Source organism: Malurus melanocephalus, unplaced genomic scaffold (genome assembly GCF_030028575.1).
Source record: "Malurus melanocephalus ecotype Western Australia unplaced genomic scaffold, MMel_1.1 scaffold_40, whole genome shotgun sequence".
NCBI classification, from domain to species: Eukaryota; Metazoa; Chordata; class Aves; order Passeriformes; family Maluridae; genus Malurus; species Malurus melanocephalus.
In genome coordinates this window covers 1,524,910-1,539,556 of record NW_026623272.1, presented here as the reverse complement: position 1 = coordinate 1,539,556, position 14,647 = coordinate 1,524,910, and positions in this window count along the sequence as shown.

The window sequence follows — 14,647 nt, the reverse complement described above, 5'->3', positions numbered from 1 at the left end:
GTATTTTTGAACTGACTAGAAGAGACAGGAAGATCAAGAAATCCTGTGAGAGATAATAAAAGGCAAGCACTTGAAAACTGAATTGTGATGTGGCCACCAGAAATACCACTCCGAGAAACAAAAATACTTGCAAGTGTTTCCCTAGAGGATGCACTGCCAAGCCCTGGCTCAGCAGCTCTGCTGTTTTTTTTAAGACAGATTATGCAAGAATCTTCTGTGAGCACATGGAAAGGAAAAGCRGCAGTGGATTTTGTCAAGCATCAAGCTATCATGACAATCTAGGAATTACCATATTAGATTAGGCTATGCCTCCTATCAAATTCCTCTTAGCASTCATTAGCCCCAGATGCTCCAGAGGAAGCTGAGACAGTTCTAGTATATCATATTCCCCAGGAGAGCTTCCAGCCCTGTTTCTCATAGTCAGKGTTTGGAGAAAGCACTGAAGCATCAGGGAACGACTGCCTCTCTGTGTGCTCTAMAGAGCTCTGAGGAAATGCATGTAACTTGGCCCCTAACTGGTAGGTCTCTGGATCTTTTCAGAGTAATTCAGRGTTAGCTCTAGTCCAAAGAACATTTCATTCGTAAATGTTTTTAATAAAGCAGTGGAAGCCACCCACATCCTGCTGGGACAAGTACGGGTTTGTGTTTCTGAGTTCTTGAACCATTTCAGAAAAAATTTTGCACACCAGAGTCCTTTTAAATGTCATATCAGGCAGTAAGTGATATTTKGCATTGTAAACTAATTAATTTTTCAATAAAAAGGAGTTATCCAACTGAYTTTTTTCTATGWACACCAACAGTAGCCCCAAYTCAAATGTTTATGCAAGAKGAGTACACAGCCCAATTTTTTCTCKACTACCTTTTGAGAGGCATCAAGGCAGCCTCAGGCAGGCCTCTGTCTCCTTGGGAACATCACTGGGGAGCTGTACCACTTCAGACTCCTTCAATAGAAAAGCATTTCAAAACCAACCACACACTTTAATTACTGGCAATTAGAAATTCCTAGGTTTGTCTGTTTACAGCTGAAAAATGTTAATGTGTGCCAGTTGTGTCAGAAAGTTTGATTAAGCTCTTTAAACTGAATTTGAAAAACTTAAAACACTCCAAAGACTCTGATCAGAGTATCTTGGGGGGCTTTACAAAGTGACATGTAGAAGGCAGAAGTGCTTTAATAGTCTCCTCACCGTTCCCAGTGGACCACAGCTTGCCTTGCAAAGACACACCCAACATATTTGGCAGGAGAGATTTCTATCTGGCAGTTTTGCAAAGACTAAGCAGCATCTTAATCATATCTCGGTTCACTGTCTGAATGGCAAACTGGAGTAACATCTGAGGTTCCAGTGACCATCCCTGATGTGACTGGGGTTTTGTAGGAGCAGTTATCAAATGAGATAAAGGTGGGTAAAGCCCATGCATTCCACTGTRTGGGTTAGCTGCTTTTTCAGCATACAGAGGAGCTGTGTTGGTCATTTTCTTAGAAACTTAAAGACAGCAAGAAACAGCAATAAGAGAATGATGTTAAAGTTCATAGGTAAAATACAAAGAGAACAAAAGGTACCTTTTCCTGGCCTAACAGAGATGATTTTTCCATAGACATGTAAGGCTGATGATGAATGCTTGCWGCAGAGCTCTCCATGTGTCATAAAGTATGAGCAATAAAATAAAGTCAAAGAATTGAAAAGACAAATGACAAGCCTCTGTGCATCATTAATGAATGATGAGGGTAGAAAGGCAGAAGATAACCCTCCATGCATATAATAATGATGTCTTTGACTGGTGGTGCTTCTCTATGCCTGCACGTTTAATAAGACGTGTTAGAATTAAAAATTTAAAAATCAAGTCCAAGTGCTCCATAAAATATGAGGAAAGAAGCAACTCTAGCCTAAGTTAAGATCTTAGCATTGTACATCCTGTTAAAGAAGGAGATGTGTTGGTTTATGCAAATACTCATAAATGAAGCATGACAGTATTCTTATTCTGATAACAAACTGAGTCTACAGTCAGTAATCTCATGTCTCATCAAAGGAAGAATTTTGATACTTAGCAAAGAGCTGGAAGTCCACAGGAAACCATCTGTTATTRTATTAACTGACCTTTCTTCAGCTGCTTTATACCCAAAGCTGCTACAGACCCCAGAGCCAGATAATGGGGGAAAGAGACACGTCATAAAACAGGCAACAGAGTAGGATCATGTAACAACTTATAAAAAGACCCACAAGGCATCATAATATCTCCATATCTTGACACATGTTTTTTCTACAAATACCATTAACAACTCTGTTTGCTCCTCACCAACTTTGTTTGAAGTTAAAAATAAGGATAATTTGCTTTAATGAATCATAAGTGTCTCTGAGTATCTTCCAGGCAAAGTCTACTCAATGTATGAAGCAAGGGATTTTCTTTTCTCCTTATTTTTTTCTTTCTTTTTCCATGCTGCCATCTGTGCAAATGCAACCTGGAATCAGAAGTCTGATGCTAAGGTCTCAAATATCAACACCAATAATAAAAATCAGTAACTTAGATTTACCTTAGAGTGATGCTGTTAATGTGCCAGACAAAGCAGAAAATCAGCTCACTTCCCCACAACTRTACTGTCTCTTAATTGCTAGCAATAATAAAAGCTCAATTCTGTTAAGTAAGCAGCTACATCAGACATATGGGGAGCAGGTCTAGGGKGTAAGTGCCATTGTTTTATAGTCATTTCCCTCACTGTAATGGCATTTAAGAAGAAGTTTTTTGCAGCATGTAAAACAGAAGATGTGCATGTGGGCATTGTGTGAGAGATGGAGTAAGAAAAGCATCTGGTTTCTATACAATAGAAATATTAAATCTTAAAGCAATCAAAGATCTTTAAAGTAAGGAACCCTGTCTTGTTCCCCAGCGAGGTGAATGACCAACATTCCATGGTCTACAAGAGAAAGAATCCACCATCAAAACTTTCAGGTTTTGAGACCTGCTAATCGTTTTACTGAACTTGAAGAGTTCTTGGTCAAAACACATAGGTTGTAAAGGACTCTTAATTTCTTAGGCAATTTTCCTTTGGATCTAAAAACTCCAGTTTGCAACATAAGGAGAAGAAAATTATTTTTAGTGTTACATTCTATGCGAAAGGAGTGTAAATGATTCATTCTCATGACTCACAACTGTCAGAGGAGACCCAAAGGTGCTGGGAGAGAGAGAAGTATCCTGAATTGTGTGATAAAAAGTTTCTCGAAGTTTTACCTTCAGAGAGTAAATTAAACATCTTCTAAATATACATTGCTGCACAGTTCTCCCAATGAGAAGCAAATAACAGACTTCATATCTAGTATGATACGCCTGTAGGTGGAAAACAACTTTTCCACAGAGCCCTGCCTATTCTCACTTTTATTACAGCAGTGTCCTAACACTGGACAAGGTGACTTGGCCAGCCCAAACTTTTTGTTTGGTGGAAGTGAAAAGCAGAATGAATGCAGTAAATTTTAAATCCAAGGCTTGGTGTCATGGGAGACAAAAAGGCAAACTTCTAATAAAAGGATCTGAGAATGGCAAGCAAGAGCTGTACTGAAATCATATTTTTAAATTATTTTTATCCAGTTGAATGACAGAGCTTGTCACTTCTATGCAGTATAAATGACTGAATACTTCATATGAGCAATAATGCCATGGCAGACTGAGGCAAGCCAAGATTTGATTCTTAGCTCTGCTACCAATTCATGCAGATAAATCATTCAAAGTCTTTGTGCTTTGACTTTCCCATCTGAGAAAGGAGATATTCAGCTTAGTTCACAGAGGTGTTGAAATGTTGATCATTTTTATGCACACAGAAATGTGAACTCATTGGGTGAAAGGTRCTTTGGAAGTATTAAATATTCCTCTTGCTATTATGCCTGCTTTCCTCTTCATACTGTTTATGAGTAGTGCTATTCTTTTGACTGAACTTCAGCCCATTAGAATSTGACAGTATAGAATTTACATTCTTTGCAATGATAAATGCATTTAATTTTCTTCAACTAAATACATTCCAAYCCAGCATTTAAGCATAAAACTAATCTCTTTTGTTTCACATGACTATTGAGTAAAAACAAGTGCTCAAGTGCTCTGTCAAATTGAGGCCATAAGACTTCTTGCAAGAATAAGCAGCAATTGGCAGTTGAACTCTGTGATTTGGAAAAAAGTTCTCTTCCAAATCTGGAGGAACTACCAATAGTTTGGTTGCTATCCTACCAAAATCAATGTGGTATCTACACACATATGTTAAAAGAACTCGAATAAGAAAAAAAAATATATTGATTTCCCATTATAAACTCARTTGTTCCCCTAGAACTTCAATATTCCTTGTTACATCTTGTTCTGACTTTGGAAGGGAAAGCAGCACTAACTGCAAGTCTAAGAAGTTTCAGGCAAGAGGAATATTCTTCACCTTCATCACAGGAACCAGGTTTTCTTCTGCAGTTTTATCAGTTGTGGTGCATTTCTTACTTCTAGGAGAATCTAATACAGCAACAATGTCTCTGACCATTTCTGCTGTCTTCCTGTTTTATACATCAGCAGTAGTTATATTTCTTATATAATCAGGAAATTGATGCAGGACTTAAGGAGGTTTGTGGAGCCTATGAGCTACAACTCACAAATTCCTCTGCAATACATGCAGTGTATCCATGCCTATTTCATCAATTCTGATCTCAGTATTCAGCTTAATAACAAACAACTGCTATAAATCAGTTCTCATGCTATTGCAATAAATCAGAATGTAACATAAACAGAGCTCACTTAGACTGGTTTTCCTGAGATGGTGCATTAGGTCAGAGACTCACGGGGAGAGGACTGCAGATTTGAATCTGCAATGTTACAAATTATTAGGATTTCATCTGACTTCAGAGGCAGAGGATTATCTTCCCTTCTGCATATGGTATTGGGAAGATTCCTGGAATGATCTGGCCAGCTTTATTGCAAAGACAGACCTGATGAACTTCAATGAAACAAATGGAGCTAACGAAYCTATGAAACAGCCTGGCACATAGTAAGATAGAATTAATGAGCAACATACTTGCAAATGTTTCTTGAAATTCTGAGAGGCAAATCTAGGGCTTCTCTGTCTGGAGCAGAAAACTGGAAGAGCTAATGTATAAAAATCTCCAGTGGACATGCAATGCGAAACCTAATAAAGCTGAGACACTTGAAGAGCCCTCCTTTCCTCAAACTTAGGTATTATCAAGGTAAACAAAAATTGAATTCTGCCTAGAGGAAAGATATTGGATCAGTTCTTGTAGAAATCTAGTAAAGATTAACTTGCAATTGGCAGCAGCAAATGCTGAGTTTTACCATGCTCAGAAAGGGGTGCTGGAGAGGTAGGACTGGATCTTGGACCTAGAGGGCAAATGTGTCTTGTCTGAATTTACGAGATCTCGGAATTAAAATAATGGTAAATCACTTATTTAATCCCCTAAAGAAAGCTGAATCTCTTGCCTCCCTTGGGAACTCAGAGGGGTTTAAGGTTACAGATTTCTGCTCTGTGAATTACCTGAGAGGTAGAAGCACCAGAGGAGTAGACAAATGCTCAGTAAAAGCGGCATCCAGCATGAAACTGTTCTGGGTAAAACATCTCAGGTAACACGTGGACTGCTATTCCCAAAGCTACTAAGGAGATCAAGAAGGAAAACATAATTAGCTACAACTRTTAAGGTTGTGAGGTTCCAAAAACTCTCAATGTGAAGAGCTAAAAGCAAGACAACTCAATGCATTTTAAAGTATATCTCTTCCTGGAATGGGAAGATGACTCCATCACAGATGGTAATGCTAAAAAAAAGATAAAATAAGGTAAACTTAATACTGTACAGGTGCTGCAGCTCCACAGAAAATGGCATGTTTTCAGTAATGCCTGTTAATCCATCATTTTACACAGAAGTTCCCCCTGCTTATCTTACTATCATCAGAAAAACATGTATTGATCTGCTTATGATCATAATTCCCAATTCAAATCTTCGTCTATTACATCACAGCAGATTGGGGAAGGAGAGAGGCTAGAAGTACAGAGATAAAACCAAAATAGATCTTCATTTAAATTTCAGAGTAAAACCTTAAGCACTTTATTCTTTGAAATAGAGAAAAAAAAATGCATGATCCAGATTTGGTGTGCAGCAGCACTCACATTTTTTAACAGCATCTTGAAATCAGGAATAAAACCCAGTATTAACTTGTGCAAATGGCCCTAGAATCAGCCTTCCTGACAGGAAAATGTAGATATGCTGTATGGTCCATCAGGCTGCCTCTGGAAGCAGTTTAGCCATTTATTTGCCCTGTATTAATAATGGTCAAGTATGAAAGAAATTAACAGCTCATAAAAAAGCATAGGAAGAGTAATAAAAACGTTGAAAGACAAAAAGTTGGAATTTAATCCCTTTACAGAAACATTCTCCCTGACCATTAAAATGCTGCCTTTATTCAGTCATTCCYATTAACAAGTAACTCAGCCTGCTGGAGGACAGGCAGGTGGTGCCAGTCCTTTGGGTTTCCAGCTAATGGATTTTCCCTTTGAACTCGACACCACTGCAAAAGCTCTGTGGGCCACTAGGCTTTCCTCACGTCCCCCCTTTGGGATTTTTCCCAAAGAGCCCTTGGATTTTTCTCCCTTTTGGCATCTTTGAGGTTGTGATTGTGTTCCTGAGATCTCATGATGAAGYGATGACCTGGTATGACTTGTTAAAGGAGAAGAAGCTGACCCTGTAGATAATKATACCAGCAGGGAAAGCACAAGACTGATTCCCTGAGCAGCCTTGYTCCAACAGCTCCTGCCCCACGAGCAGTGCCAGGAACAATCTGATCAGGCTTGGTGTAAACCCTGAGCATCCTTCTGCATACTGGAGATGGAAAATCAGCCAGAGCTTTTCSAGTGTGATGCCACAAAGCAGAGCCTGCAGTTCTGTGACATTTGCTTTGGTTCAGCATTCWGAAAGCCGAGCCTAATGATGGTTAGCTCTGCAAAAACAGCCCAGTGCTATTCACACTCACACACAAATATATCTGCCAGCCAAATTGCCTTAAATAATCCAGTATGAGTAACAAWTTGCTGTAGCAAATTGACAATAAAAACAAAAGAAAAAAACTTCAAATAAAAATCCCACATGATTGGGCCCAGGAATTCCATTTTAACAGTTCACAAATTGTAGTTTTAACAGTTGGTTAAAGTACTACATGACAAGTTACTAATATAAAACAAATGAACTTTTTACAACATTATCAAGAGCAACCACTGRAGAAATCCTTTCCTCCTCTCCAGGGAAGTTATTTTCTATTTATAAGATACTTTAATTTTTTTATGGTTATAACTAAGAAATTATTGCTACTGTAAAGGTAAAGATGGTAACTATAGATGGCTGAATKATGTTCAATATTTAGCAAAGACATTTTTGAGTCATATTTTCCTACTGTTAAACCATTGCTATAGTTACTAAAGAAGACACTTCTGATTTTTTACCAGCTTGCAGTGACTAATTTATTCAAATGCAGTTTTTTCTATTATTTATCTCCCTCTCATGGCATTTTTTTTAAATATCTTCACATGATTTATTTACCAGTTTCCCTTAAGTCTATTAAATTGTAAATGTTGTTCAATTTATTAGCTTTTGTATATGTAGTAAATAGTTATTCTTGTTTGGTTTTSTTTGTTTGTTGGTTTCTGATGGTAAGATCCTASACTGACCTCCATACAGACAGGAAGRGGAAACCTCAAACAATCAACTAATCCCACAGAAAAGACCCATCCCTTAGCAGACCAGGTGAGAAGATAAAATTTAAATCACAACTCACAAYTGTAAAATCAAAGCCACAAATATCTTCTAAATATTTACCCACAGCAGGCAAAGTAACCAGCAAGACCATGAAATCCATTCAGASAACTCCATGGAAGTCACTGCTGTAGGGGAAGAGCAGTATAAACCTCCTAGATAAAAAACATATTTTGTAAGAAATTTAGGTGAATCCAGTTAGACAGCAAGGCCAAACAAACTGAAATAAATTCAACTGTCATAAGAAAACCATKCTSCCTGGCACAACAGATTTAATCTAAAGCAATAATTCTGCTACATATTTGCTTAATCCATTTATCCCAACATAGGCCAGAAAGACATGTACTCAAACAGAGAACCAAGCTGAACTGTTGAAAATTCCGTGAACTTCTGCATTGTCCAAGTGAAAGCACTGTCTCAGTTTCTCTTTATGTGAAATAAGAATTCTCCTACTGCTTTGACAAGAGYTCTGGAGTGAGTACCTGAACCATGCACAGCATTTTTACACCATCTCTACAAATAATAAATGAGTATATAACAGAAGTGTGTCCTTTTTGTTTCCTTACGAATACAGACATTTAAAATACATGAGGATTCTAGAGGAGGAAATGAGGGTAGGAGAGGGAATCAAATGACTGCAGGCCTCTTGACCTTGCCATTTTTCCAGTCTATAACAACAGTGACTTTTCTCTTTCAAAAAAAAAAAAAAAAAAAAAGGCCCATTCTGTTCTGAATCTGCTGTGATGAAATGGAGTTTGCATTCAGCATCCATCACCAGTGGTCAGAGGGAATCACTGTCTCCATCAAAGATTGTGCACTTTAAATCCTTTGCTAGTTCAACTGCTATATATTTGATTTTAATTAAAGCTCTGTCATGAATTATAAAAGACCATATCTTCAAAGTCATTAATTAAGGCCCCTCAGTGTCTGAATACCAATGCTATAATGACAAGTGAGGTGTACAGTGACTAGCAACAAGCGGCTGCCCAGCAGCAGCAGCAAAGCAAGCAGAACTATTATTCTGACATGCTCAGGATTGCACTTGCCCATTGTTACAGCAGAGATCTCCCATGAATACAAACAGAACAGCAACGGGGAATAGTCAGGCTTTGGTGTGGCACTGTTTGTAAGRAATGTGCCTCTTCACAGAATTTGAGAAATGGGTCACTCAGTGCAGTACTCCTTAGGGTCTGTGAAATCTGAGCAGCAGAAGTGCCACAGCTCTGTACTATGGGCTGAGGAGACAATCATGCAATCACATCAGTTTAGCTCTTGCTCTCACTGTGGAGATAGGGGTGGGTCCCTAGCAAAGGGCTGCTCCCATCATCTTTACTCACACTGCACTGCAAGGTGCCTCATGGAGCCCACCAGGCACATTCACAACACGTAGCACAAGGCAACACCCATGTGGATGGCAGGATCTGCTCCCAGTGCTACTGAGGATCATGCTGAGCTTACCAAATACAGCAGCATTGGGACTGCTTSTTCTTCTGAGCCACCACTATGTGGAAGCACCAGAAAAGAACCACAATACTTGTAGACAAATTGGAGACAAATCAGTTCGGCACATTGTATCCGCAAGGTCCACTTCATTATCAAATAAAGAAAATGTCATTTCTAATTTAGTAGCATGCTAACAAATTATATCCACGTGGCAATGGAACTTCACACCCTTAGGATCTAACTTCCTAAAAGGGAAAAGATGAGAGAAACAGAAGGAAAAATATAATTGCTATCTTAAATGCTGAAAATCACAGCTGGTGCCAACTGTTGACCCTTTGTCATTGTCCTACTCTCACCCCTTTGAGCACACAAACACACACTGATTTCCAACAGTTTACAGACTCCCTCATGTGGTGATCAGAAATGGTGAATTAGATCACTGAACCCTGAGCCAGCTGCTGAGCAGGCAGAGAGCACATCCAGATAATAAATGATGTGGATGTTTAAAGCTTACAATCCGTTAGGATCAACCCTTCAACATCCAGGGCTTAGATCAGCTCACTTGCCTGCAATATAAATGAGTTCTTGCTGAAGTTATTAATCCTTTTAAACTCAGYGGGGACTGCTGTGACTAACCATTGCTTCCTGGAGACAATCTTACTAAAACAGATAAACTGCTAATATCACACTTTCCTCTATGCCTCCAGGGGCACACATCTCCTTCAGACAGCTGCAGCAGACACCWCTATTTCTGTTCCAGGCACTGAAAGGCAGGTGCTTGGAGCTCAGTGACTTGCCAGTGTCACACCTCAGAAAGAATGCAGTCCCTTAATCTGTCAATACTGTTGTTACATGTACAGATGGTCCATCTTCAGCACAGGTACCACTGAGAGCAGTGAGCAGGAAAATTATTCCTGCACACCTCAGGCTCAACGGGGTCTCGGCCTAGCACCACACTCATGGCCTTGCTACTTTCTAGCACAGTGCCCTACAAGTCAGACATGGCAAAAGACATCAAAATCCCTCCTTTAGCACAGTCCAGTCCCATGCTTTCTTCCCTAAGCTCTTTGGTTTCATGGTACTTAATGAACTTTTCTTTGCCAGACAAGAAGGCTCTGGAATGATCCAGGAGAAATTAAAAAATGGGATCTCTGAAAAGAGAATGAGTCACAAGGCAACCCTGGAAAACCAAAGAGTAGCCAAAGGTCTGGCWAAACAGGACCTTGGGATAGTTACATTGGCACTTTTCCTGAAGTTCAGACAAACTTTTCCATCACCTGAACTTTGGATTTTCCTTAGAATTTTGGATTGAGACACTCTGACAACACCACATTAGCTCTGACAATTTTAATTGGTTATTTCTTTTCCCAAATCCTGCTAAAATCAATGCAAGTCCATCTACATTACTCAGACTTGTTTTGCTTCCTAAACTAGAAGCCATAAACTGACAGCACATGACCTAGAAAACACATGAGAAGAGGTCATACACACATACTGAAATAGTTTACTTGCAGACACACATCCCACTGCACCCAGTTAGAACCAGCTGAGTAGGTAATCAGAGGATCAGCTGTTTTCTTAGGAYCTTAATTGTCCTGATGATTATTTATTTCTTCAGCCTAGCAACAGGTTTCAATTTAAAACATGAAACCCTACCAGGAATAAATCCATCATCCTCCCATGGCCTGTGCTCACTGACACTCCACCTAACATACTCCTCTGGAACCACGAGGAAATCATCAGCTTTTGATAAAATTTTGGAATTAGTGACAGGAAGAATTGCTACAGTGCATTTCTGGAGGGATGACTACTCTGTGAGCAAATTACCCAGGACATCATCTGAAGTCTAATCTTGAAACTGCTGAGTGCTCCTGAATCATTTCAAAAATCATTTTCTGAAAGAGAAAAATCCTTTGATAAAAACAGCATGTTAATRCACACTCATGTTTCTCTTACCACAGTCAGATCTACTGAGATGTGTAGCTTACAGCTCAAAAGACATTATGATTCCCTTTTTACTGTTATTATTGAAGTATGTCCTCAAAAGAGGTATTTGCCTTCTCAGACTGTGTGATGTCTGTCATACAGTAACTACTAATGCATGAAAGTAGACATTTAAGAAGTAAAGCTGGCATCTTACTCACAAATTAGATTGTTTCAAAATTTTCAGTATGGAGTGGTTCTAACCTGAAACRAACTCAGTAGCTATAGAGAAGCTTTTTATGAGTCAGGAGAGTGAATATCGAATAAATACCTAATATATATATTACAATGCAACACGCACAAATACATAAAAGCCATAGTAGGAGATAYAACTGTTCATTTTTTGCAGCTAATCCAGAGGTAGTATCTGTTTACATAGACAAAATATCTTGTAGAGGATTAAGGTAAGAGAAAGGAGATCTAGCTTATTGCTTCAGCTCTTCCATAAAGCTGTAGATGGCTTTAGGTTCTCTTCTCAGCAGGCTTTTTSTTCTTTCCCTTGGTTTTGTGTTGACTCTTTCCTTAATTTTTAACTTCTAGGGAGTCTACCAGAAGTCACTAATTAGTGTCAGAGGCAATCTCTTCAGAGTACAGAGGGCTGAGGAATGTTTATACACTAAACACTAAGAGCAGTTAAGCTGTCAATCTGTCAGTGTCAGAATACATCACTTYAAATGCTTCAAGGTCTCTCTCCCTGATTTTAAGCTTATCTAGTCTGAGATAAGAAAACACATCATACCATGTCTTCAAATTCAGCAAGAGTGTAGGGTGATGGGGTGGTTTGGGCTGTGACTGACCTCAAGAGTCATTTAGCCCAACCTCTGACTCAAAGCAGAGGCCAGCCAGTAGCACAATGTCCCGACTTACAGGATTTAGCACCATTGCATTCCCAGCCTGTAAAAGCAGCTACTAAGAACAGGATGATGACATAGAGCTTGAAGACAAATATAAGGAGATAAGAAACATTTTACCCCAAATTTAGTCTCAATACTATAGGACTTTTACTCTCACAAAGTGTYACTATCATTTATTTTGCTTTGTCAATCTTAAAGAAGGCAGCTCAGCCAGTCTCACAAACTGGAACTGATGTCATGTGCTAATGGAAGAGAATGATTGCTCAGAAACTCAATCTATTGGTCCACCCAGTACCCCTAAATTCAATATTCCATTATGTATTATGTTTCTTAATTGAACATAACTTGCTTAAATGCTCACTCACTGAAGTGGTACCAGCAAAGCAATGGACCAGAAAAAATCCAAACAAAGGTGAGAAACAATGCTTCACTGCAGGTCTGCATGGTTTCTGTTGCTTTGCCAGGTTTTTTTAGGGGGCCAGTATTTAGAAGGTGACCTCAACCTACTCTCAGTGCCAGCAAAATAAGAAACAAAATACAGTGAGATTTTCAAACTGCACAGACCTCACAGACCATTCAAAAGTTTCCTCATCCATTTCTTATCCAAAGTTCATTAGGACAGACAGAGAACAGAGTATTCATTAGTTTTCAATGAGGCTTACGAGTGCAACTGGAATGTGCCAGGACACATTTGGCTTTAAATGGCTTCACCACAGAAACCTTCTAAATGAAAGCTGCTAAGCTGTCATAAATTACATTAAAATTCTTATGAAAGTGATGTGGCTCTTATGCTTTCAGATTTACGTCAGCCCTTGACCTAACACAGAGCACAGAGATAACTGCACAATTTGCAACATGATACAAAATATTTTTACTTGCCTAATTAAGGAGGCCTAAGAGTAATTTGGCACATGCAGTGAAGGCTTCCTTGGCCTTTGTTCTCTTACAGTGCCACATGGCCAGATACAAACATGAGCTATCACCACAAACAAAGCTGAAGAGTCATTCCCCACAACCAAGCATCAGGCTCTGGAAAAACTGGATCATATTTTCAGAACTGCTGTTTATTAAGGCAACATTTTAAAAGACCATGGATTTTTGCTGATGGGGAAAAGCTATGAAAGCATGTGTCATTTCAAAGCTGAACTATTGCAAGAAAGTTGTTCACTGTAACCCAAGTCACRTCAGATTGGYTCCTGAAAGGATGAGCAKGGATAAATACAAAGCCACTTGCTTACAAAGACAGCTCCATTCATGCACGAAGTTCCCGTAACTCYTCTTTCTCTCCTGAGCATGAAGTGCTGTTTCCCATGGCTGATTCAMCCTGCAGCCCTGAGTACAGCTGCTGTGTTGGGCTGTCAGGGAWGTGTATGGGCAGCAAGAGCCCCTGAAAATGCTTTTATCCCTGAGCCACTCAGCCCCTACTTTGAAATCCTTCCCTTTATGTAAGACTATTTCACTTCATGGATGTTGGGGTGCAGTCAGCAAAAYAGCTTGATATTAACATAAATCAAACGACTGTCAACTAATTGCCATCAAATATCAAATATCATCAGTAAACACCAAACCCCTGCAAAGTCTTCTTTTCATTAACAGCCCTGATTTGTTAACAGGGGTCATATCTGCAAAACTTTCATTTTCCATTCATTCAATTCATGGCAATTTTACAGTGACATACAGGACAGAGGAACTTTCATAGCTGGACTCGTGTTTCATAGATGCTGTAGATACTTGGCTGGCCAAAACACAGTTTGCAATCACGCAGAATTGCCGACCTCACATCTTGAAAAGTTATGAGCCAAGCCCCTAGATCAGGGATATTCTGCTAAAATAATATTCCCCTTGTAACAGCACCTCAAAGCYGGCAATGCTATGAATAACACAATATATGGACTGTCCAAGACAAGAGCCATATTTACACCAAAATTTCAGATTAAGCGAGCTGCACCAGGTGATCAAACCCCCCATTCCAAGCAAACACTGAATGTTGAACAATTTCCCTGACATCAGTTACTGAAGTTCATTTCTATTGATGGATCTGAATAATGATCTTGTAGGGATAAGGTGCTACAGTGTGTCTGTTGGGGACAAAGCTTCAGGCTGGTTCTGAACTCAACAAGCCACAAGAACCTCACTGAGAGCTCCAGAGGCACATTGGGCAGAGAGCAGGGAAGAGTGAGGCTCGCACTGAGCCCTGAGCAGACCCACACTCGGTGTAACCTCAGCAGGAGGGGGACAAGAAGCCTCACGCAGCTGCACTGCCCTGCGCAGGGTCTGTCCCAAAATCCATAATCAAAATGTTTGCTGGAAGGCACTGTGTGGGAGCATAACCACCCWCGACTAAAGCATATCATTATGTCTGTGATATAAAAATAGGCTAGAAAATAATTAAAATTGTTAGCCAGGAAAATAATGTTTAGTAATTTCTTTCTCTCTTTTTAATTTCTTTTTTTTTTTAATTTAAAATGTGCGTGGAACACTTTGTCTTCAAGATTAAGTCAGGTTTTGTATTTTCCTCCTCTCTGGCATAAATAAATGCTTTCATATATACAAATGAGGAGAAAATGTGGCCTCTTTCAGCAATAAYAACTATCTGCCTGT